Source organism: Chiloscyllium plagiosum, unplaced genomic scaffold (assembly GCF_037043375.1).
Source record: "Chiloscyllium plagiosum isolate Xiang-an unplaced genomic scaffold, Cpla_swu_hap1 HiC_scaffold_39, whole genome shotgun sequence".
NCBI lineage: Eukaryota > Metazoa > Chordata > Chondrichthyes > Orectolobiformes > Hemiscylliidae > Chiloscyllium > Chiloscyllium plagiosum.
Window position 1 is genome coordinate 34,997,553 of NW_028270177.1, and position 23,205 is coordinate 35,020,757.

Sequence of the window (23,205 nt, forward strand, 5' to 3'; positions counted from 1 at the left end):
TTGTACAGCATGGAAACAGACCCTTCTGTCCAATTCTTCCAAACCAAACAAGTTAGCCAAAGTAAACTAGTCCCATTTGCCTGTGTTTGGTCCATGTCCCTCAAAACCTTTTCTATTCATGGACCATAAGACATAGGAGTGGAAGCAAGGCCATTTGGCCCATTGAATCCATTCCGCCATTCAATCATGACTGATGGGTGTTTCAATTCCACTTACCTGCACCCTCCCCATAGCCGTTAATTCCTTGCGAGATCAAGAATTTATCAATCTCTGCCTTGAAGACACCCAACGTCCTGGCTTCCACTGTGCTCCACTCTCTGGCTGAAGAAATGTCTCCTCATTTCTGTTCTAAACTGACCCCCTCTAATTTTAGGGCTATGCCCACAGTTCCTAGTCTGCCCGTATAACGGAAACAACTTCCCAGCGTCCACCCTTTCTAAGCCATCCATTATCTTGTAAACTTTTATAAGATCTCCCCTCAATCTTCTAACCTCTAATGAATACAATCCCAGGATCCTCAGCCTATCATCATTTGAACAGCTGACCTGTCCTAATGTCTTTTAAGTGTTGGAACTGTACCTGCACCCACCACTTCCTCTTTATAAGATGCAATGCAACAACTCAAGAATTCTCTTCAGACAGTGCCTTCCAAATTGCAGCCATCGCCACCTAGAAGATCAAAGCAGCTAATGCACGGAACAACACACAACGGAAGATCCACATCAAGCTATTCTGACTTGGAACTGTATCGCTGCTCTGTCACCGCTGAAGCCTGGAATTCCTTTCCGAACTACATTACAGTGTACTGTCAGCACAGGGACTGCAGTGGGTCAAGAAGGCAAAGAAAATGGCTGAGCCTGCAATGTCCACATTCCATGGGCAAAATTTTTTAACCATTATTGGGTTTTTTTTTTAAATGCGTTGTGCATCTTCACTTTCTGCCAATAGTGATTTCTAATTTGCATCTGTGATAAATGTGGCTAAGTATTAATGCCTGCAAAATTAACACCAAATAATAACGCTCAATGAAGTAAGACATTATCACAGACTGAAGGCCCCACCCTTGCTGATAGAAGGATCAACGGAATGAATTTTCGGTTACCCATACCACGGGCCTCTCAACAATATCCCTTTTGTGTTTTGTGTGTATGCAGGAATCAGTGCACTAACTAATGGGAATCACATTTACCTTCGCATGCAGGAATTTTGGAGCACTTCCAAATGACCTTATTTAATTTAATGGAATGAGGGGGGGATTAACCAAACATTATTTTCACAAAATCTGAGCGATTCTCACCACTGTTGCAGCTGTTATAGGAGCTGTAATATTTTAGTTTGAAAATGCAACTTGCTTGAATTTGTGAAGACCGATCGAGGCTTTGTCACTGATAGGCGGGAACATGGGCAATCTAATTGGAACATGGTTTCCAGATTGACATTAGCCGGTAGCAGTGAATGGGATGGTGCGATTGCATTATGTACAGCACACTGCATGCGGCAGCTGATGACAGCTGAACAGCGATGATCAAATGTGCAGCCGTTAATTAAAGGACTCGTACGTATGAATTACTGCAGAACCAAAGAATTATTTTCTGTTTTCAAAAAGGAAGCATAAAAATATGAAGTTGAGATATTTCTGCTCTTAGCTGTTAGTTTGAATTAGCTGCAGCTGTATATTTATGTAGGTTCTGAATAGAGAAAAGGTCAGTGCTGCAAATGTCCCTCACACTTATTGCATTATGTTAAGTGTGAGCACACACAGACACAAGGTGAAAAGTTGCCTTGAATACCAATTAAGTCCAACCCTGAGCACTATCATAGAATCCCTACAGTATGGAAGCAAGCCATTTGGCCCATTGATTCTCCAAAGAGCATCCCACCCAGACCAATCCCCGTAACCTTGCATTTCCTGTGACTAACCCCTCTAATCTACACATGCCTGGACGCTAAGGGCAATTTAGCATGGCCAATCCACCTAACCTGCACAACTTTGAACTGTGGGAGGAAACTGGAGCACCCAGAGGGCACGCATGCAGACATGAGGAAAATGTGCAAACTCCACACAGACGGTCACCCAAGTGTGGAATCGAACCCCAGTCCCTGGTGCTGTGAGGCAGAACACTAGCCACTGAGCCACTGTGCCACCACAATGCTGTGGTATCTAAATCCACTATTGTTGGTAATCATTTCAGTCTTGGAGTGTGGCTGCCAAGTTAAAGCTTTTTCCCTACGTTAAGGCCACTTTGGGTATATATTAACAAGTAACTGAAAGTAGCCAGTTTAATTCACAAATGGCATAGCCACTATGTCATCTGCTGTATATAACTCTTCTCAATAAACTTCAAGATGCTGAGTTCAAGCCCTAATCCAAAGACCCCAGCACATAATTCAGGCTGAGTTTCCTGTCAGAGGCACTGCCCTCTGCTCTCTCAAGTAGATATGAATAATTCCTTGGCACCATGTTTTTAAAAAGATCAGAATGGTTATCCCAGTGTCTTATTAATATTTAACCCTCAATCTACATCACTAAATCAAAATGTATTCTTCGGTTACACTTCCAAATCACCTCTATCATTTTCCAGAACAGGTGTAACACATAAATGGGAATATCACCTCCTGCAAGTTCCACCCCAAGCCACATAGCATCCTGACTTGGAAATATATCACCGTTCTTTCAATGTGGCTGGGTCAGAATCCTGGAACTACCTTCCTAACAGCATTGTGGGTAAGATTACTCCACACCAACTGAAGTGATTCAATAAGGTAGCTCGCTACCATCTTCTCTAGAGATGGGTAATAAATGCTGATGTAGCTGTTAACACCTTCATCCCATGAAAGCATAAATTATCACCATGCTGTTTATTGGGTTCTTATTCATCCTGTCACTCTTTTTGTCTCCAAATCACCATCTGTCTGTCTTATGCTATAGGCTTTCCCAGATTACATCAGTGACTGTCCAAAAGTATGTCATTGATTGTAAAGTGCTTTATAAATCAAGGTGCTATAAAATGAAAGTTCTTTCGTTCTTATCAAAAACAGAGGAACGGGACCTCTCCCATTCTGAGGTCGATCCAATTTATTCAGAGAGGAAAGGCTGTGGTTCTATTTGTGGGGTCAGGGTTTTTGCCACAAAGATTGCAGTGAATATGTGACAGAACCTCTTCTGTGCGATCATCCAGCCATGATATATTGATCGAACTGAAGGGGGCTGAAAAATATTGTGCCTCACTGAGTGAATTTGAGTTAAAAAGGGTTCAGCTGCATTGTGTTGCTCTTAAACAGTGAATAATACTTTCCTTGAGCACTCCCCGCTTGGCACTGCTCCAAGCCAAAGAAAATAAAGGGATCAGTTGTCAGAGACAATCCAAAGCAACTGAAAATTTCTATCCAGTCTCTGGTACTTTGCACCCCTTTCCTGATCACTAAGACATCTCTTCAACTACAGCAGGAAAAAGCTCCCAGATGGCCTGGTGAGTTTAGGCAGTGTCTCAGAATATGATCAAATACTCCATACTTAGTTGAAACTCTAAACACATTCACCTAGCACAAGACCATCCAGGATTAGGCAACCTCATTGATCAGAGCTCGTCCACTGACTTAAACATACACTCCCTCAGTCAACATCACCTTTTGCAATGTGCACCATTTACAAAATGCACTGCTTCAACTCATCAAGGTTTCTTCATCAGCCTCTCCCAAAGCTGCAACCTGGAGAATTTTGAAGAAAAGGGGTGACAGGAGTATGATCACCTGCAAGTTCTCCTTCCTGTCACACTACCTTAACTAGAATAATTTTTAAAATCTCTTTGATCAATGGGTCCACTGATCTCCAACTGAGACATTGATGGTGGTGCAACAATTAGCCATGACACTACTCAGCTAATGACACAGTAGTAATTGTAATGGACTCGTATTTGTTTGTCCTATTCAAGACCAGACAGGCAGCGTACATTTAAGATAGATTAGATTACAGTGTGGAAACAGACCCTTCGGCCCAACAAGTCCACACCGACCTGCCAAAGCGCAACCCACCCATACCCCTAACAGAACACTATGGGCAATTTAGCATGGTCAATTCACCTGACCTGCACATCTTTGGATTGTGGGAGGAAACCGGAGCACCCGGAGGAAACCCACGCAGACACGTGGAGAACATGCAAACTCCACACAGTCAGTCGCTTGAGGCAGGAATTGAACCCGGATCTCTGGCGCTGTGAGGCAGCAGTGCTAACCACTGTGCCACCGTGCCGCCCACACTCACATCACAACTTGTGATGTTGTGGTATAATGGTAAGTTCCTTAATTTTGGTCACTCTCCCAGTGTGATGGAGTTAGTATAACCACAGAACATGCAACATCTCCTCTCTGCTCACCATCTAAAGCCCTAAACAGTCTTTCCAGGTAGAGCAACATTTCACCTGTACCTCCTCCAATCTGGTCTACTGCATTCGCTGCAAACAAAGTGGCCTCCTCTACATTGGAGAAAACAAATGTAGACTTGGTCACTACTTTGCAGAACACTTCCTTTCCATCACAAATGTGGCCCTGACCTTCCCATAGCTGGTCATTTTAACACAGCGTCCTGCTTGCAAGGCCACATGTCTGTCCTCAGCATGCTGTAGTTCTCCAATGAATCACAGCAAAAGCTGGAGGGGCAACATCTCACCTTCAGACTGGGCACCTTACAACCTTCTGGGCTCAATATTTGAGTTCAGCACCTTCAAATTGTGAACTCACTTCCATTTCTTCCCTTTCTTTTCATTTTACTTGTTGCATTCTCTGTCACCATGTCCTCTCTCCCCTCCCCTCCACCCCAGTGGGACTGTCTGTTCCTTCCAGTCTGGCAGTTAGACACACCATTGTTCTTCCATTCTCATATTCTGATCACTTAATCTGCACTATCAGCACCTTTTCTCCCCTAACACTGCGCCCTCTCATTGTAGCGTCAATACACTTCATGTCAGCTCTGATGAAGAGTGATCTAGACTCAGAACGTTAGCTTGCTCTGTCTCCGTGGATGCTGCCTGACTTGCTGTGGTCTCCAGCATGTTTTGTTTACAGCACCTCAACAAGAACATGGTTTTGCGTTATATGAGTTAACATGTAGGGCAACACTCAAGACATATCACACCAGCCATGGTGTTTGACAGAACAACCTGGATCAGTATTCAATCCTCAATCCCAAAAAACTCTTGAAATGTGGAAAAAAGGCCTAACAAACATATCAATGGATAATTCCCTATATTTGAATGGTAGTTCCCTACCTTTGAACCAAGAGGCCCAAGTTCAAATTCCACCTGTTCCAGAGGTTGATTAGAAAATAGGTATAAATGGATAATTAGTTTTACGCGTTGATTGATAATTGTAGGCAGGCCTTAACTGTTCTTTGTTGAACACTCTTAATGGATCTTTTATGTCCAGTACAGATGATGCATTGGTTTAACATCTCAGCTGAACGTTTCTTGATGCATTAGAACCCTAAAGTACCATGAACATTGTTAACTTTTATCTGCAAAATGTGTTTTTTCAAAGGAAGTTGGTTTGAGCCAAAGAAAACAATTGCAGATATAAATTCACTCACTATCTGGCAAAGTCCTATGTGAGGCCCATAGAATGTGGTATCTGCAGAGTACCAGAGAAACTTCAACAGAGAGGGATACATAATAGGAAGAAATAAACAAAGGAGCTAGCTATCTCCCTACCCCAGCTGAAGGCCACCTCTCACAGAACTTCTGTATTTTGATCTTCTGGGAATATAGAAAAAAGTGGTTAAAACTGACTGCAACACTAGCCTGTGTGTACTAATTGCCCTGGCCTCTTAGTGTGTAGGTTACTGTACTGTGAAGGTCACAGTTCTGAGATCAGCTAATTAAACACCCCTGCACTGCAGGTAAAATAAAGGGAGAGGTCACACTTCCATCACTCTGTGTATTGCCAGTCAACAACTGTCAAAAGGAAGTCAGAGTCAGAGCCAGAGTCAGAGCTTTGGACAAACCTGTAGCATTTATCTGGGTAGTTATCCACAAAATGTCAGACTGAAAATCGCATTCTAACACTTTGGACAGTACAGACGGACTGCTCAAATCACGTACACTGACACTCTGACTACCTTCCCAGCCTGATTATCCTGCTCACCCGCTCCAACTCCTGAGCACCCAACCACCAATCAGACCTATCTACTCCTCACTACCTAGCTACTCCCCAGTGCAACCTGACTGCCTCCTGACCCACTGGCCCAATCATTTAACTATCTACCCAACTCACCCAGCTGCCCATGTCACGTATTTACACCCCATCCTTACCATTCAGTAACATACATCCACTCACCCAATCACTAATGTCCACATAGTGTCTTTATAACACTAGCCTGTGTGTATTAATTGCCTGGGCCTCACCCCTGTCGTGGTGACTATAAGAAGGTGCTGAATCCTTTCTGATCCCCTGCACCTACTGCAGCATAGTGAGCTTTTTGGGGCTGTTTTGCTTCCTATTTCTGGTCAGGCCTGGCTCGGAGGACCTGGCAACAAATGTAGAGCTGCACTGTGGGTTGGGAAAGGTTGGAGCAAAATGGCAAAGTGATTGTGATTGTCATATAAAAGCAAAATTCTGTGGACGCTGGAAATCCCTGGAGAATACTAGGGGAGCTCAGCAAAGCTGGCAACATCTGAAGAAAGAGAAATAAAGTCAATGTTTTGATTCCAGCATGATTCTCCTTCAGAACAGGTGATGCTTGTTCGACAGAAGATCCAGGCCAGAGATCTTACTAATACCATGAATAGGAACTCATCCAGATTCAGCTCAGTCAAAAGGAGCAGTGTACTGACCAGGTAACAAGGCTTTTCCTCAGAGTTAAAAATCAGACAACACCAGGTTATAGTCCAACAGGTTTAATTGGAAGCACACTAGCTTTCGGAGTGACGCTCCTTCATCCTTCATCAAAACCACCTGATGAAGGAACAGCGCTCCGAAAGCTAGTTTGCTTCCAATTAAACCTGTTGGACTATAACCTGGTGTTGTGTGATTTTTAACTTTGTGAACCCCAGCCCAACACCAGCATCTCCAAATCATTTCCTCAGAGTGGCCCATGAACTGAGACTTTGTGTGTTTATGGTTGTAACGTCCTGTTAATTTTTGAATGACTCAGCAACAAAGCAACAAGATCAAAATTAATTTATTACAAACTACTGTAAATTATGAAGTAGAATTAATTATGTTACTAACTAAATGCATGGAAGGATTAAATGCAGGTGAGGATAAAATATATATTTGAAGATGAACCTTAGTTTGTAAAGATACTGTGGCACTGCAGTTGAAGTGTTCATTGATTGGAGTGATGGGTTGAAGTTCAATAGCTGTCAATCCTTGAATCCCTTTGGTGAATCTTCCTGATGCCTTCCAGATATTTTGATTTTCACAACTATTGTAGTTTCAGATGTGTTGTCCGAACATTATTGCATTTCAACTATCATTGTGGTCCTTCTTAAGATAAATACAGTCTGGTTCCTCTAGCCATCTGATTGTTGTTGAATCCACAGAGTAGTCAGGTGGCATTTGAGAACCATGTTTAAAAAGCCCTATTGTGTCCTTTCCCAAATTAAGATTGCAGTTTATGGCAAAATCAATAGTATCATAACTACACGCTTGTGCCATCTGTTATGATCTCAGCTGCTGGTAATACTGGTCAAATCAGATCCCAGAGGAAATCAAATGTAGTCTGTTTTTGTTTACTTAGTTAACGGTGGTTAGTCACTGAGGCATATCCACACAAAACTGCAGATTTTCTTTAACAACTGAAAAGAAGTTTATTACACAAAAGAAATAAAATAAATCTAAATATATACAATTAGAATGATCTCAAAACACACACAGCAAAATATTGTTTCCATCTGTTTCCTAGCACTATCCATTCCGGGGACTCAAGCCCAGAAATATTACAAATCATATTTCAGCTCTCTAAGATCTACTTCGCAGACTCATGACAGTTTCTTGGCCTTGGGCTGCGGAGACAATTCAATGAGTCCTTTCCAAATCTGCCTACATGAGCATTTCCACAAATCTGGGAACCTAAACTTTCTCAGTTATAATAGACTGCTGAATTCTATCCAAACTCTCCAGGTTTGCAAATTTCACAAACTACCCACTTCTGTTGAGGTAAGTTATTTCCTGAACTGATTCTAGGAGAGAAAACTAAACTTGCTTCTATGCACAACACTGTGGTGTCTTCTGAACTGAAATTCAAAAATAAAATTGCTGTTGAACCGGATTAAAACAAAGCTGCTTCTCTAGATTCTTCTGAAGTGAAAACAAAGCAAATGGCTTTACTTATTAACTCTACCAGTCACAAACACAAAAGTTAAAAATCACACAACACCAGGTTATAGTCCAACAGGTTTAATTGGAAGCACACTAGCTTTCAGAGCGACGCTCCTTCATCAGGTGATTGTCACAATCACTTGATGAAGGAGTGTCGCTCCGAAAGCTAGTGTGCTTCCAATTAAACCTGTTGGACTATAACCTGGTGTTGTGTGATTTTTAACTTTGTACACCCCAGTCCAACACCGGCATCTCCGAATCAGTTACAAACACAACCTTCATCAACGTATTTTCATTAGCACCACAAGGGTTTGCAGTCACCTGCTGTCTGTCACATTTTTGAATTGTGTGCATCTCCAACAGCACTCAAGAAGCTTGACACCATCCAGGACAAAGCAGCCGCTTGATTGGCATCACCAGTCCCTCCACCGCTGGTGCCCAGTAGCATCAGTGTGTACTACCTACCAGATGCATTGCAAAAGTCCTCAGGCAGCACCTAGCAAACCTATGATCATTTCTATCTAGAAGAACAAGGACAGCAAATGTGTGGGAACACCACCACTTCTAAATTTCCCCCATCCTGACTTGGAAATATATCACTGTTCCTTCACTGTCACTGGGTCCAACTCTGGAATTCTCTCCCTAATGGCAATGTGGGTCAACCTCCAGCACACGGATTGCAGCAGTTCAAGAAGGCAGCTCGCCACCATCTTTTCAAGGGGCAACTAGGGATGGGCAAAAAATGCTGACCCCAGCCAACGAATCCCACATACCAGGAGCGAATTAAAAATACGTCACTGTTTCAAAAGGATTCTGACCTTACCTGTACGAGAAAACCCTTCACAAAAGTAACTAAGATTCATATACCATTATTTTGAAATCCAATTTGCAAAATATTACATTATACACCTTTCATCACACAACAGTTTGTAACATTTGTTGAAGTGTTAAACTGATAGCTAGTCAGACCTCATAAATGGATGTAAATGATCTTATGAATAAATAAATAAATAAGTGATCTCCTATTCATAAAAAAAACAGTTGGAGACGTCTCTCTTCAGTTAATATTTATTATGGATCCAACTTACTAACACTGGACCATCTGGTTATTGTTATTGGTGGATCTTATTGTGCAGCAACTGGGAGTTCAAAAATGCCTATACTACCCTGATTGATTGATTGATTGTTGTCATATGTACCGAGATACAGTGAAAAGTGTTGTTTTGCGTGCTACACAGGCAGATCGTACCATAAAAAGTGTATCTGGGTAGCAGAACTGAGTACAGAATACAGTGTTACAGAGAAGATGGAGAGAGAGAGTGAGAGAGATCAGAATTAACATTTGAGAGGTCTGTTCAAAACTTTGATAACAGCAAGGAGGAAGCTGCTCTTGAATCTATGTAAAACTGTTGTGCAGTCTTGAAGATGTGAAAGGTATTGCAATAATGCAAGTATTTCCTTTCCAAATAGCCAGCTGGAAACTATAGAGGTAGTCTGAATAAAATTAGTAATTAACATCTGAAATTTATTTTCACTATTAACTTTCAGTGGGACAATCATTGGGCTGTTCAGTAAGTGTAGCAATACAACTTTCAAGAGCTTTTATTCCTACAACTTTGGAAACCAAAAGCAACCGCAACCCCCTTTCTGAATCCCATATTCCCCCTATCATAACATATACTGCTTAAAGGGCCAGATTATTTCTGAGGTTAGTCCCATTACTGATGGGCAGTGCAATTTATCATACCTGAGCAGCACTATGGGAACAGTAATTCCAGGTCTGTGTTTGCACCATACACAGTTCAAAATAACAAATCAAAATTCATTATTCCTGTTTTATGAGCTTTGACTAATTCATTGGAGGTATCAGTCAGTTATTGAGTGATGTCTCAGTCTCAAACTGATTTATCAACACAGATTAATGATTTATCTCTCGATCCCATGTGACAGTGTTCATTGGTGAACATGGTCTTTAAAACATGGCAAAAAAATTTGAGAAAGGTGATTCAGAAATTTCTTTCAAGGAGGCAGCAGCTGGTGACATCCTGACACTATTTCTGCCAGTAGACATCGCAAAGTTGAACAGGGACTATTAACAAAAACGTGACAATGGCAACTAATACTTGTTGGCAGAAATTGCATATGATATAAAGCTTTTCATTATTGTCACACCACTGTGATAGAGTGCTGGAGATCAAACCCTACTATTCCTATAATCATTTACAAAAGTTAAGAATTTAATCGAAGTATATAAAATTCCCAATTTGCCTATCAGATAGTTCCAGGTTAAGATAAAATATGAATCAGATTTCTGTTCTAAACAAGAACTACTATTTATTTTAAGTATATAGCTCCTAACCACAAGTAAACAATTTTGAACTGTTGACATATATCTCTACTAAACCTTTAAGCCCCATTCAAAGTTCCTGACACAGAAAAACGAGCAGACAAACAAAAACATTGGTATTATGAGTAGGTGGAGAACAAAATACAGGGGAAGCAGTTCATTAGCACTAGGCCTGAGAGTTGGACAGGATGTTTCTTTTGTTTACCTCAAGTCCTTTGGTTCTTTGATCTTTTTATTCAGGTTTTCTCACTTCTTGACAGGAGATGCAGAACAGCTGTTTCACAAATTGTAAAATTTCTGACTTATTGGCTGAAATAAACAGCTTTCAGTAACTGGTGGCGAAAATAAACAGCTTTTTTCAGGCTTTAGATATTTTCCTGGAGAGAGAGATAGAGAGAGAGAGATCAACACCACCTGCCCTTTCAGAAGTCCAAAGGCTTCTGTCAGCATCTTTCACAACCACAAGCTGTTCCAAAAGAACATAAGAAACAGGAGCAGAAGTAAGCCATCTGGCCCATCAAACCTGCTTCACCATTCAATCAGATCATAGCTGATCTTTTTGTGCACGTACCATAATTTACCTTGGAGCCGATCAGATAGTTGTCAGCTGATGGCTGTTGGTACCCACGACTCCAGAAACCAATCAGCATTCTGTTGCCAGCTGAATCTCACATTGCACATGGACTTCAGTGTTGGGCCATCTTCCCCCACTGCCTTAAAAAGTATCAAGTAAACTCCACACACCATGAGTTTAAGTAACTTCATTTTGAAAAGTACAGCAATTCTTTCTTCAATCCTTTCCTGTAAACCAGTTCTTTTTCCCAATTCAGTGTGCAATTAAAAATAAGGTAAATTGAAAAGAGATGGTGGCTACATGATGTATGTCAATAGATTATAGTTACATTTAGACTCAGAAAAGTCATTGGTTGTCCCATTTGCAGTTGAATCTCAGTGAGATTGAATTAAATTTAAATTAGAATTGAACATAATCCTCAAATTTTATTCAAACAATTCCTTGATTCAGTTTGTCTGGCAGGCGTTATTATATTATTGGCTGGTGTGCCCTGGGTTTCTCCATCACACTGCTGCTTCCTCTGGCACAGTCTCACTCTCTGCTTTCAGAGTCCAATTAACTGCTGAGCCCAGAGAAGGAGCATTTACTTCTGACAAGGTACTGCCCAACCATTTACATTTGGCCATTAATCCACAACAAATATTGAATTTGCAGCTCCGTTATAAACATGACTGAGGGGGATGTTTTACTCTCCACCCACATACAGTAGGAACCGGGCAGAGTGACGGTTAAAAGTGAACATGTCAATTATCTGCTCCTCAGTCAGGGGTGCACCTATGTAAGTTGGGAGCCTGTTATTGTTCGTAAGAACATGCTGGATTTTTAGCGGCTGATTAATTGGGACACCAGCCATGCTTGGCCCAATGCACCACACAAGCGTGACAAGCAATTAGGGTGGCACGGTGGCACAGTGGTTAGCACTGCTGCCAAGGAGCTGTGTTGTATTCCACCCTCAGGTGACTGTCTCTGTGTGCACTTTGCACATTATCCCCGTGTCTGTGTGCGTTTTCTCTGACTACTCTGGTTTCCTCCCATAGTCACCGTGCCAACAGGCAATCATAGAATCCCTACAATGTGGAAACAAGCCCTTTGGCCCAACAAGTCTACACAGATCCTCCGAAGAGTATCCCACCCCACCCAAGCCCATTCCCCATGACTCCACATTTACTCTTGATTAATGCACCGAACCTACACATCCCTGGACACTATGGCAATTTAGCATGGGCAATCCACCTAAACTGCACCCGTTTGGACCTTGGGAAGAAACCGGAGCACCCAGAAGAAACCCACACAGGCACAGGGAGAATGTGCAAACTCCACACAGTCGCCCAAAGCTGGGATCAAACCTGGGTCCCTGGTGCTGTGAGGCAGCTGTGCTAACCACTGAGCCGTAAGATAGAGGACCGAAACCAGGGAGCTTTGATAGTCTAAGAAGTTCAAAATTGGCCTGCCAATTGGGAACCTTGGTCAGATCTAACACAACCATTGGATGAACATTGCTCTGGTTAGATATGTCCTTCTAGCAGTGAAAACCTCCTCAGGCACTGTGTTTGCTTTTGGTTTTCCAGTAAATCGTGTTGAGCCATTTGCCAGGATAGATAGAACATAGAAAAATACAGCGCAGTACAGGCCCTTTGACCCTCGATGTTGCGACGATCCAAGCCCACCTAACCTACACTAGCCCACTATCCTCCACATGCCTATCCAATGCCCGTTTAAATGCCCATAAAGAGGGAGAGTACACCACTGCTACTGGCAGGGCATTCCATGAACTCACGACTCGCTGAGTAAAGAATCTACCCCTAACATCTGTCCTATACCTACCACCCCTTAATTTAAAGCTATGCCCCCTCGTAATAGCTGACTTGCTGCATGGCCAAGTGGCTTGAGTTTCAGAAGACTCCCCCCTCCACCCCACATTTACCTGAAAAAACTCCTACTATTTCATTTTATAGATGGGATATCTCCACTATAAAACACCCAGAATTCAGTCTGATAGACAATGCCATGTTTGCGACAGGAAATGGAAATTGTTACGGTGCTGCAGTGTGCAGTGTTGCAGGGAGAGTTTGCCACGTGATTGAAAAATGCTTACTTCATTTGGCACCAGGTCAGAAACCTGGGGCTCTAGTCTTGTCCATACTTCCCACCTGACTAATTTCCATGTGTGGGGGGGATGGTCAATTGAGAGTCATAGAACCATTTGTGATTTCTTATTTGCTTCTTTATTCATTGTTGGGTTGTGAGCATTGCTGGTAAGGGCAGTAGTCATTATTCATCTCGAGTCTTCTTGGTAGTTCTTTTCTTCAAACATTGATAGAGAGACTCATTCAGCCACTTGAAAGCTAGTTAGGAGTCAATGACATTGGTCAGGTCAGAGGTCAGATGGTGTGTGGTTCTGGAGTGTAAAAGTGAGCTGCTAATGTGTGATATGTGCATTATTCAAAAACTGTGGACTCAAATTCCACTTGAGTCAGATGATAGGGCTTTTACATCGCAGTAGTAGTGTCCTTACCTCTGGACCAGAAGATTCCCATTCAAGTCCCATCTGCCTTAGACATAACATGTTCAAATATGTTGATTGGATACAAAATTGAGTTGAAAATACGAGAGAGAAGTTGGTGGTAGAGGGTTGCATTTCGGACTGGAGACCTGTGACCAGCGGTGTGCCACACGGATCAGTACTAGCCCAATATTTTTTGTTATTTATATAAATGACTTGGGTGTGAATATAGGAGGCATGGTTAATAGGTTTGCAGATGACACCACAAAAAGTGGTGTAGTGGGCAGAGAAGATTATCTCAGAGTTCAAAGGGACCTTGATCAGATGGGCAAATGGGCCAAGAAGTGGAAGACAGATTTTAATTTCGATTAATGTGTTGCATTTTGGTAATGCAAACCAGGGCAGGTCTTTTATATTTAATTGTAGAGCCCTGGTGAGTGAACAAAGACCTATGGGTGCAGGTGCATTGCTCCTTGAAATGGGAGCCGCAGATAGACAGGTTGGTGAAGAAAGTAATTGACACATTTGCCTTCATTGGTCAGAGCACTAAGTATAAAAGTTGGGATGTTATGTTGCGGCTGTACAGGACATTGGTGAGTTCGCTTTTAGAATACTGCATACAAGTCTAATCTCCCTTCTGTAGGAAGGGTATAATTAAACTTCAGAGGGTGCAGAAAGGATTTACAAGAATGTTGCTGGGACTGGAGGGTTTGAGTTATTGAGAAAAGTTGAATAGGCTGGGGCTATTTTTCCTGGCGTGTCAGAGGCTGAGGTGACCTTATGGAGGGGCACAGGTAGGGTGAATAGCCAGGATCTTTTTTCTAGGGGGTGGGGGAGTCCTAACCTAGAGAGCAAACATTCAAGGTGAGAGGGAAAAGATTTGAAAAGGATTTGAGGGGTAACTTTTTCACGCAGAGGGTAATAAATGTATGGAACAAGCTGCCACAGGAAGTGGTGGAGGCTGGTACAATTGCAACATTTAAAAGGCATCTGGATGGGTATATAGATAGGGAGGGTTTATAGGGATATGGCCTAAGTGCTGGCAAATGGGACTAGATTAATTTAGGACATCTGGTCGACATGGATGAGTTGGACTGAAGGGTCTGTTTCTGAGCTGTACATCTCTGTGAGTCTGTGTTTAAAATAATGACTGGTCAGACGGGGTAAATGTGCCTGGTTTCCTGCCTTTAAGGACATCCATGATCCAGTTGACTTTCAAGGCAATCCGGTATTTTCATGATCACTTTTACTGCTTTTTATTTTCACAGTTTAATTTGACAGAATCCAATTTCTCTAACTGTCAGTGGGTGTCCTGTGATTTGCTGGTACAGGAAATCTACCACCACAGCTGCTCCGAGATGCTGACTGACCGACAGTGAATTTCCAGTAATATCTGTTTATTGTTTCAAACATTCCCTTTCATTTTAGGGAGCCAGGAACAAATGTTTACTAAACTATTCATTGGCTGACCCACTGACTTCAAGGTTTTTGAAATGGAAAACATCTGATGTCAGTGAAAAATTCTTATAATAACAACGAATGAAATCTGATCCAGTAACACAGCAAATAATTCCTCTTCCACATGGACTAACTTCCTTCACTCTCTTTTGTGTAGGTTCTTTATATTTGCTTATATTCAACAACATCTGTCTCAGGACCACATCTAACTCTGGACATGTGGCCCTTAAACATTGGTAACTGACAATGTGCATGAGTTTCTCATTTAGTGCTTTCCTCTGTTAGATTCCTCTAGCCCTGGAGAGTTGTAGAGAGGGACTTTTCACGGTGATGCCTCAACAGTGTTAACATGCCAGAAAAAGCAAAAATCTTTTAACCACCCCAACATTGTAACAGCCAAGCATACAAAAATGCATGAGAAAGCTCTAAAAGTAAAATCAGAAAATGCTGGAGAAACTCCGCAGCTGTTGGGTATATGAATAGGAAGGCTTTGGAGGGGTATGGGCTGGGTGCTGGCAGGTGGACTAGATTGGGTTGGGATATCTGGCCGGCATGGACGGGTTGGACCGAAGGGTCTGTTTCCGTGCTGTACATCTCTATGACTCTATGAGTCTATAATACTTTCAGAAGTACTGTGTCCAGTTCTGGTCTCCCTGCTATAGAAAGGATATTATTAAGCTGGAAAGGGTTCAGAAGAGACTTACCAAGATGTTGCCAGGATTGGAAGGTTTGACTTAGAAGGAGCATCTGTATAAGCTGGGATTTCCTTTCACTGGAGTGTAGGTGGATGAGAGGTGACTTGACCGAGGTTTATAAAATCATAAGGGGCATGAGAAAGGTGAATGACAGGTGTCTTTTTCCTCGGATGGGCAATTTCAAGAGAAGGGGACATATTTTTAAGGTGAGAGGAGAAAGATTTTAAAAAGACATGAGGCGTGATTTTCTTATGCAGAGAGTACTTCGCGTGTGAAATGAACTTCCAGAGGAAGTGGTGCATGCAGTTACAATTACAAAGTTTAAAAGATGTTTATATAAGTACATGAATAAGAAATGTTTGGAGGGATATGGGCCAAGTGCAGGCAGGTGGGGCTGGTTTAGTTGAGATAGCTGGTCAGCATGGACTGGTTGGACCAAAGGGTCTGTTTCCTGTGCTGTATGACTCTATGACCTTCAAGTGCGAAGGTGATGGCCAAGTGATATCATTGTTAGACTTGACTGTTAATCAGAGGCTCAGAGTGATGTTCTGGGGATTTGGGTTCAAATCTTGCTGTGGCAGATGGTGGAGTTTGACTTCAATATTCCAAAAATTGGAATCAAGAGTCTGATTATGACCATGAAACTGGGGAAAACCCGTCATGAATGACCTTTAGGAGCTGTCCTTACCTTGTCTGGTGACTCCAGACCTGCATGTGACTCCAGACCCGCAACATTGCGGTTAGCTTTTAACTCCCTCTGGGCAATTACGGATTGGCACTAAATGTCGGCCTAGCCACTGATACCAACTTCCCATGAATGAATTTTTTAAAAATCTGATGTGACCTGAAATAACTTCACAGAGGACGGTATCCTGTCACCAATCACCCTTTATTAACAAGTGGAAAGTCCTTTGACACTGATCCAGCTCCCTCAGAGTTAGCCCTCAGACTGGACAAAATGTCTGACACTCCTGTCTATATCTGTCAGCCAGGGGTCCCTGATTAGACTAGGTCAACAGCCCCAATCAGGGAACTCATATTCTATGAGGTCACTTTACTGACCTTGTTACAATCACTATAGGACTCTTCTTCGGAGTTCTGAGGCAGAATCACATTGGACTTGAACATTTAATTCTGTTTCTCTCCACAGAAGCTGCCAGACCTCCTGAGTTTCTCCAGCACTTGTTTTTATTTCAGATCTCCAGCGGTATTTTACTTTTATTTTACAGAAAAAAATGTCCTCTGATATGAATAGCCCGTCCGATACACTGCTATGCCTTGTCCATCTCTCTCATGTCATGTTCAACCACATTCTCTCCAAGTTCAAGTGAAAAAAAGCAGAGAAATACATAGGCCGGCTACAAAGGAAAACAAATTCTTCACTCAACTCTAGAAGAGGTCAAATCTAGTCCAGAGGTCTGTTTGACTACTTGCCAAGATGCTAACAGGATATACATAGTAAATACTGTCGCAATCAGAAACATGCCACACTCTTCCAAAGGAATATAGTGAGCTGAGTCTTATTTTTCTTTTGGCTAGGTCCAAGTTGCATCAAGTTACTTGAAGGGATAGCCGCCTCAGGGCCTAGCAAGTTCCCTCACTGTGTCTCACCAAGCTTGCTACATTAGCTCACCACTCCCCCCATAGCATCCATTCTATCTGATTCCAACTCCAATGTGTCACACATTATTCCCAGAACAACTTAACATTCAGCAGGTATCCTCCAAAAGACCAGCATCATTTATGGTGAGCCATCCTTAAAATGTCTCAGTGTACCTGGATAAGCACTGGCATTCCGAATCTGCCCTGCTCCCTGACAGGGATCTGGAGATCCTGGTGAATGGGCTGGCCTCTTGGAGGGAGTCCTCGTCTGGGAGAATCACAGAGGAGGCTGTGCTCCCTGACCCTGGCAGCCAGCGCTGAGGTGGCCACTCAGATCAATGCTGTATTCCCAGTCTTCAGGAATGGCCAGCAAGGTCACAGGAAGATCAATCATGTTCTCCACTCTCCCTACCACCTCACACCCACTCTATCACTGTTACTGAACCCAACCCCCACCCAAAGCCCATGCTCTCCCACTCTGACCATTCTCTGTAACACCTTCCTTCACTTGCTCTCGACCCCATGAGCCTCCCCCATCACGGACCCTGCATGGTATTTTGCCGCCTCCTCACTCACTCAGAACGCCTCACCCACCCCAGGACCACTAGCAGTACCAGCGAATGCCAGCTCCTTCAATTCCTCCCTTTCTCTCTCTGGAAGATGGCCTGTCACAGGGCAGAGAGGGCCTGTATGTGTGGAGGGGTGGTAGACATTAGGTTCCTCACCCCCCTCCCCACTACGAGAGAGAATGCTGGCCCAGGCAGGAGAAGACTGGGATCGCTCCGCATCCCACCAACTGAGTCAGTACCTTCATTACTCCTTGGCACCTCGCAGATTAACACCACTGTCAGTGCCACTCACTGTTCCCCACCGGCCACACCACCTTCTCTCTGCTGTGCCCGGTCAGTACAGACTCACCCCAGAAAGAGAGAACTGAGGCCTCAGAGGAAGCATCAGAAAGTTTGCCCCCCTGGACACCCCCCACCAGCTCAGATCCTGACACCTCGTGGAGGAGCCTTAGGCAGAGACTGCGTGGGACCACAAGCTGGTGAGTATCTCGCTGAGATAACTTTGCAGGGACAGTGTGAGCATGTCAGGTAGGTGCTGGGTGAATAAGCACTAAAAAAGAAAGCACTTAGCTCTGAGATGCAGCCTGGTCCAATCCGTGAGCCAGGACAATGTCCCTGCACAGAGTGTGCATGCTGGAACTTTCCAATTTCAGGTGCCAGTGTGCTCCGCAATGTAACACTGAGCTTCCAGACCCCCCCCCACTGTGGCTGTATCAGAGAGCTACTTACTTTTACAAGCTGGTGGCTTTTTCTAAGGAAAGACCTTCCAGACATCCAATCGTCTGGCAAACTCTTAACCACGTCTTTGGTCTTATTTAACATTGTCATTTAAAACAACAGTGCTCATGGAAACACAGTCTGATGATGTTAGCGATCATAATTTATATTTTAAAAACTCAACCAAATTGCTCTATACTCTATTCTGAAGAGTGTAGACACAGTACTTTGAGCGTAGAAGGAGGCCAAACCGGCCAAATAGTATTTGCTTGCAACAGAGTGTTTTATCCAATCCGGCAATGGTTAACTCCAGGAATATAAGAAACTATTCATGGAGATTGTGATATTGGAGAATCTAAAAGACATTTATTACAACTGACTTATGTACAAAGCTTACATGCCTCAGGCACATGTCTGCATTGGAATCCATAATATGACTGTAATTACTCTGCTTTCGTTGTTACACTAAAGCATTCTAGGGAAGAAATTTTATTATGTAGCCCTTATTTCTTAAGCCAAGAAACATTAGGAACCACCATATATTTGAATTATTGGAATAGACTTGTCCTTTGAGTGTAATACCTAACCTGTATCTAGCCATATTGTATAATGCGGTTTACCTCAATTGACAAAATGTGCCAGACCTCAACAATACCGATATAGCAAAGACACTTATCTAAAGGAAACTGCTGAAGTGTTTGATCTTTTCTCGATTGTTTCTTCCAAAGTGCACAAGCACTTGATCTCCATCATTCACGAAATGACATGATCTGTTGTGAAAGAGACAGATAGAAAAGGTAAACATTGAAGAAAGTGGAGCCCGCCCAGAGGTAAATATATTCCTTTGTGTTTTATTGATACTTCCCAAGAAAATAATCATTCTTCCAAGTCAGCTTCTCTACAGGCTACTTGGGAAATGTGGAATTCTTCCACAGCAGAATTGGAACTGCTGTGAATATTCTCCAATACATGTTTGATTGATGGTTCCTCAAATCAGACCTTTCATCATATTTTTAGAATCTTTAATGCAGAGGTTCGAGTTGATAACCGTGTAGAAAATGTTTTAATGTTATGTCTGTTTAAATAGTATTGGTGATAAATTTCCCATTTTGTACTCATGACAGCAGGCTCATTTCACCTGTTCCTTTATTACCCTAACAGATTCCTGACTTTGTGAACTTGCAGAGGGAGCCGGATTGATGACAGTGTGAAGAACTTTGATTATATACTCAATCTTCTTGGCTTGCAGTGAAGGGATCTAAGGCTGAGAATATCCAAATTCACATCATGAAGCTTCCAGCAGTGTGTGTGTTAGAGTAAATGTCAGAATGCAAATGTGAAAGGACAGCAGTCTGTGCTCTACCTGATATATGAGATGTTGCTGATCCAATGCAGAATAGAAAAATAACAAATTATCTCTGTAACTCTGAGTTACAGAGAGGCCTGGAAGTGCTCTTACAAGAACCTAAAATGTTCAGATGCTGATACAGCAAATGATTTGGAAGGCAATTTTTTAAATTCATTCATAGAACATGGGCATCACTGGCTAGGTCAGTATTTATTACACATCCCTAATTACCCAGACAGCAGTTAAGAGTCAACCACATCGCTGTGGGTCTAGAGTCAGATTTCCTTCCCCAGATGGGTTTTTCCACACAATCAACAATGATCATCATTAGACTCTTAATTCCAGATATTTATTGGATATTCATTTACAATGACGAGATTTGAACCCAGGTCCCCAGAATTCCCCAATTCCTTGCATGAACAGTCCGGTGGTAATACCACTAGGCCAACCCCCCCCCCAAATGGAATGTTGTAATTTTTTAGAAGAATGGAACGTAAAAGTAGCAATGTTTTGCCAACCAAGTATGGAGCATTGGTGAGACCACGCCTGGAGTACTGTTACAGTTCTGGTCTCCTTGTTTAAAAAACAATGAAACTACATTCATAATATTTTCAGGAATGCTTACTTGACTAACTCCTGGGATGGGAATATTATCTTTTGATGAAGGAAAGGACATGTTGGGCCTATATCATTGGTGTTTCAAAGAGTGATGGAGGATCTTCATGAAATATATAAGATCCTGTGGGGGCTCGAAAGGATGGATGCTGGAACGATGTTCCCTTGTTGGAGGAACTAGAAATGGGGGTACCCCCATTAGGTGACATAGTGACTCAGTGGTTAGTACTGCTACCTCGTAGTACCAGGGATCCGTATTTGATTCCACCCTCAGGTGACTGTCTGTGTGGAGTTTGCACATTCTCCCTCTGTCGGTGTGAGTTTCTTCTGGATGCTCTGGTTTCCTCCCACAGTCCAAAGACGAGCAGGTTAGGTGGATTGACCATGCTAAATGGCTTTGCATTGTCCGGGGATGTGCAGACTAGGTGGTTAACCGTGGGAAATGCAGCATTGCAGGGATGGGATGCTATTTGGAGGGTCAATGTGGACTTGATGCGCCAAATGGCCTGCTTCCACCCTGTAGGGATTCGATGATTTAAGGTGGAGATGAGGAAGAAGTTTTCTGTCTCAGAGGGTCATGAGTCCACATAACATTTTTCTCAAGACAGTGATATGATTAGATTAGATTCCGTACTGTGTGGAAACAGGCCCTTCAGCCCAACCAGTCCACACACACCCTCCAAAGGGTAACCCACCCAGACCCATTTCCCTCTGACTAACACTATGGGGGCAATTTAGCATGGCCAATTCACCTGACCTGCACATCTTTGCATTGTGAGAGGAAATCGGAGCACCCGGAGGAAACCCACACAGCCACGGAGAGAATGTGCAAATTCGAGGCTGGAATCGAACCTGGGACCCTGGTGCTATGAGGCAGCAATGCTAACCACTGAGCCCCATAGCAGGTCATTGGATTTTTTTAAAGGCAGAAATAGATAGATTCTTGACTAACAAGGAAGGCAAGGGAGGGTAGGCTGAACATTGTTGAAGCCACAGTCAGACCAGCCATGATTTTATTGAATGGCACAGAAGAGTCGAGGGGCAGAATGTCCTTCTCCTGTTCCTAATTTGTCTGCCAGTACAATTAGTTGTGATGTGACTGGAATTCATATCACTGAGTGCTTTCTGTCATGAAGAATGTTTGATGAGGCCAGGTTGGAACCTTGAGATGTGATGCAGATTAAGCCTGTGTCTGATGTAAGATGCCATCTTGGTAAAGGATTTGAAGCCTGTTTAACGCTGACTGCCCAGAAACTTGCAGAGTTACTCATTTCCACTTACAATAGATAGAAAGGTGGACAGTTAGGTAATTATTTTATTGAAAAACTATCATCAGGTACCAAATTCATAATTCATGACAGAGTTCTAGATATTCATAAAAATGAAAATTAAATATAAAATAACAAAATAATTGCACAATTATGATCACTTCTGTGTGTTAATAGAGTCATAGAGATGTACAGCATGGAAACAGATCCTTCGGTCCAACCCATCCATGCCGACCAGATATCCCAACCCAATCTAGTCCCACCTGCCAGCACCCGGCCCATGTCCCTCCAAACCCTTCCTATTCATATACCCATCCAAATGCCTCTTAAATGTTGCAATTGTACCAGCCTCCACCACTTCCTCTGGCAGCTCATTCCATTAACATACCACCCTCTGTGTGAAAAAGTTGTCCCTTAGGTCTCTTATATCTTACTCCTCTCACCCTAAACCTCTGCCCCCTAGTTCTGGACTCCCCCTCCCCAGGGAAAAGACTTTGTCTATTTATCATATCCATGCCTCTCCTAATTTTGTAAGGTCACCCCTCAGCCCCCGACGCTCCAGGGAAAACAGCCCCAGCCTGTTCAGCCTCTCCCTGTAGCTCAAATCCTCCAACCCTGGCAACATCCTTGTAAATCTTTTCTGAACCCTTTCAAGTTTCACAACATCTTTCCGATAGGAAGGAGACCAGAATTGCACGCAATGTTCCAAAAGTGGCCTAACCAATGTCCTGTACAGGATCAATGGTGCTGGAAGAGCACAGCAGTTCAGGCAGCATCCGAGGAGCTTCAGCAAAATCGATGTTTCGGGCAAAAGCCCTTCATCAGGAATCTTTACCTTTTTACCTTTTTACCTTACAATGTCCTGTACAGCCGCAACATGACCTCCCAACTCCTGTACTCAATACTCTGACCAATAAAGGAAAGCATACCAAATGCCTTCTTCACTATCCTATCTACCTGCGACTCCACTTGCAAGGAGCTATGAACCTGCACTTCAAGGTCACTTTGTTCAGCAACACTCCCTAGGACCTTACCATCAGGTGTATAAGTCCTGCTAAGATTTGCTTTCCCAAAATGCAGCACCTCGCATTTATCTGAGTTAAACTCCACCTGCCACTTCACAGCCCATTGGCCCATCTGGTCCAGATCCTGATAATCCCATTTTATGTAAAATGTAGGCCTCTTGAATTTACAGA